General features: G+C 42.3%; 1 pseudogene; it reads left to right on the plus strand.

The window, feature by feature from the left end:
• The first annotated feature begins 2,714 nt into the window (after positions 1-2,714).
• Positions 2,715-3,647, plus strand: LOC106841974 (olfactory receptor 1L1-like; annotated as a pseudogene).
• Positions 3,648-3,985: the final 338 nt, after the last annotated feature.

A 3,985-nucleotide genomic window follows, 5' to 3' on the forward strand; every position in this document is an offset into this window, starting at 1 on the left:
CGGAGAGGAGTAGTGACTCAATATATTAAATGAAGAGGGACTTTGTGCTGGGTTGAGTAGTGTCTCCCCAATATTCATATTCACCCAGAAACACAGAGTGCCCTTCTTTGGCAATAGAGTCTTTGCAGATGTCATCAAGTTAAGATGAAGTCATACTGGATTCAAGTGGGCCCTAATCCAATGACTGGTGTCCTTATAAGAAGAGGGGACTTTGGACAAGGACAGAGAGAGGAGAATACCATGTGAAGAGACAGAGACAGACACAGAGGGAAGACAGAAGAAAGACGGCCTTGTGAAGACAGAGACAGAGACTGAAGTGATGTGTCTACAATCCAAGGAACACTGAGGATCGCCAGCAAGCACCAGAAGCTAAGTGAGACACATGGAGCAGATTCTCCCTCAGAGCCTCCAGAAGGAAACCACCCTGCCAACACCTTGATTGTGGACTTCTAGCCTCCAGAACTGTGAGAAAATATATTTCTACTGTTTTAAGCCTCCGAGTTTGTGGTACTTGTCCATGGCAACCCTAAGAAACTAACATAGACTTTAACCTAAAGAGTTAGGTGACCAAATTTTTACTGTTTGAAGATCACTGTGACTGCAGAGCGGAGACGGATGGAGGAGGAGGTCTCAAGAGGGGACGTGAGAAGCAAACACATCATTCGGACGATCCTGTAATAGTCTAGGTGGGAAATGATGGCTTTCATCAGGCTGCTGGTGGGGAAGATGAAGAGTTATAAGGTTCGAGAGATATTTAGGAGGTAAAACCATGGAGGTGTTTGAAGAAACAAAGCCCGTGCTGATGGATACTAGATAGAATGGGAAAAAAATGGAAAAATCATTCCGATTCCAGCAACACTACCCTCTGCATGCTTCTATCCCTGGTTCCCTCTATCCTCATGCCCAAAGTTCTTTCCCTTACGTCTGCATTTAGGTTTCCCCTCTCCTTCCCCACTGCTAGCTTCTTTACCAGACATTTCTTGGTCATCCCTCTGATATATATTGTTTGTGGTTTACAAACTTCTTTAACATATATATCCCTCGCTTTTCTCTTGAGAGTAGGTTTTATTTGGCCTTATATATGAGGAAAGTGAAACTCAGAGCAGTGAAGAGATTTTTCCAAAGACACATTGTGAGTAAATGGTGGAGCCAGGATTCAAAGCCACATCTTCTGTCTGTATATCTGGAATGTTGTCCTCTGCCCTGCCCACAACAGCTCCAGGAAAACACAGCCCTTAGTCAACACGAGACTTGAGACAGATCCTGTCTCTAGCAATTAAAGTAGGGGACTACACGCAACATTGATTTTGAAAGCCTGTCAGTCCTGAAATAAAGATTTCAAGGTAGAAAATTTCCACAGAGAAAAATAACGTCTCTGCACATTTGATTCTGGCATAAACTTTTGAAGCTTTATTAAAGTGTGAAGAGGTGTTGTTTTGTGTTTAAAACCATCCGGGTTTGGATCCAAGATCTGGCTCTTCCAGGCTGCATGATCTTGAGGAAAGCATTTAACACCTTTAACCTCAATTTTCTTATCTGTTTAAAGGGAATGCTATTGAGAGCCAGATCAGAGATGTGTTTTGCACAATATTCATAAAGTATGCAGCTCAGCGCCTTATACGTAGCAAGGGCTCAATATGTCTTAGGCATAACTATTATTTGCCTTAATTACATACTCATTTTCAAATCATCCAAATAAATACGTCTCCTACAAAATCACAAACTCAGGCGAAGGGTGGCCAAACAATGAAAGTATGAAGGCTATTAGGTTTTGCAAAGAAATACAGAATTATTGCTTTCAAGAGCATCCAGGAATACCTGAAAGAGAAAAGGATTTGAGTGGGAAGTAAAGGAATAAGTACAGCATTGGTGGTGAAGGAGGAGAAGGAGAGGTGGGGCAGGGAGGTATTTACTATCCCTGTATTACAGACGAGGACACCGAGAATCAAAGGTCTTGGTAGTCAGCCCAAGACCACACAGCCCGAAAGTGAAGGAGCTGATTTCAAAATGTGTGCTCTGAGCAAAGACACCACACTGTGCTTGTTACTTTCCAGTGCTTCTATCCCCACACCTGTAGCAGTTCGGGTGCATTTATTTGTTTAAGTTTGTCTTCCCCACCACACTGTAACCACCTTCAGAATAAGAACTGAGAGCCATTCAACCTCCTAACGTCACTGTTGGGTTCCTGGTGAGTATTTAATACAGGAAGATATTGAATAATTGTGAGAGCACAAATCTCCAGTGTCTGAGGGTTTTAATAAATAGGTTCTTATGTAATACAGCTTTTTTCCATGTTTTAATGAAAATGTTGGCTCTGAAACGGCAACTAAATACAGTGTGGCTGTGTCAGCATTCGTCTTATTTACCTGATCCTCTTAGTTGTTTGAGTTCTTTGTTTATTTGTTTTGTTTTGTTTGCAAGGAGAGTAGAGAAATGAGCCTCAACCTGACACATTTGAATAAATATTTATGGGGAACTAGAGAAATATGCATCCCTGAGGTACACCTGGGGATCTTTCTGAAAGGAAATCCACTCCCTGATGTCCCCACATTTAACACAGGTTAAACTTTTATTGTTCAATTTATTTTTATAGACTGTGGAAGGGAACAGAATCATGGACCATTTATAGGAATCCTAGGGGAGACAGGAATAAATTTAAAATTGTTGAATTGAAAATTCTAGAATTTTCTATATTCATCAGTGTATGTAGGGTCATGGAGAGAGTCAACCAAACCAGCAGTGTCTCTGAGTTCATCCTCCTGGGACTCTCCTCCCGCCCTGAGGACCAGAAGCCTCTCTTTGCCCTGTTCTTCATCATATACGTGGTCACCGTGGTGGGAAACTTGCTTATCATCCTAGCCATCCACTCTGACACTCAGCTCCAGGCACCAATGTATTTTTTCTTCAGCATCTTATCCTTCGTTGATGTTTGCTACACAACAACCATCGTTCCCAAGATGCTGGTGAACTTCTTGTCAAAGAAGAAGTCCATCTCCTATGCTGAGTGTATGACCCAGATGTATTTCTTCTTGGCTTTTGCCAACACAGAAAGCTACCTCCTGGCAGCCATGGCCTTTGACCGCTACGTGGCCATATGTGATCCCTTCCACTATGTCACCACCATGAACCACTACCGCTGTGTCCTGCTGCTGGCCTTCTCCTGGTCCATCTCTCACCTCCATTCCCTCTTACTGGTTCTCCTGATAAATCGCCTTCTCTTTTGTGACTCTAATGTTATCCACCACTTCCTCTGTGACATCAATCCTCTGCTGAAATTATCCTGCTCCTCTACATTTGTCAATGAAATTGTAATTAACACAGAAGGATTGATAACCTTGGTAACCCCCTTTATATGTGTTATCATTTCTTACCTATGAATCCTAATTACTGTTCTTAAGATCCCCTCAGCTGCCGGGAAGAGTAAAGCTTTCTCTACCTGTGGCTCCCACCTCACCATGGTGGCCCTCTTTTACGGAAGCATTATTTACGTTTATTTCCAACCCCTGTCTACTTATACTATCAAGGACCAGGTGGCAACAGTCATCTACACCGTTTTATCCTCCATGCTGAATCTTTTTATCTACAGCCTGAGGAACAGAGACATGAAGCGGGGCCTGAGGAAGCTGATGAGCAGGAGGAAGTCCTAGGCAGTACCTTCACTGGCATACTCAGGAGTGAGTCTTTTCCTGTAAGCCTTTGTTTCTGCTGATTCCTGGTGTATATATCAAGCTACTACAGGTTAGTACACCTAAGCCAAGTGTTCACAGAAAATTGTATAGATGATGAGACCAGAATATGATACCCAGTCTTATATATTTATAATATATATGGTAAAAATGTCTTATATGTATACCCACCAATTAAGCTCACCTTATTAGGGCCCCCTTATTAGGACCCAGGGTCTTTGCACCCATTCTTCATTCCTCCTTCTCATTCTCTTTTCCTATCAACTCCTTTCAAGTGCAGCTGAAAACTAATATTTTTC

This window comes from Equus asinus, chromosome 10 (genome assembly GCF_041296235.1).
Source record: "Equus asinus isolate D_3611 breed Donkey chromosome 10, EquAss-T2T_v2, whole genome shotgun sequence".
Taxonomy (NCBI): Eukaryota; Metazoa; Chordata; class Mammalia; order Perissodactyla; family Equidae; genus Equus; species Equus asinus.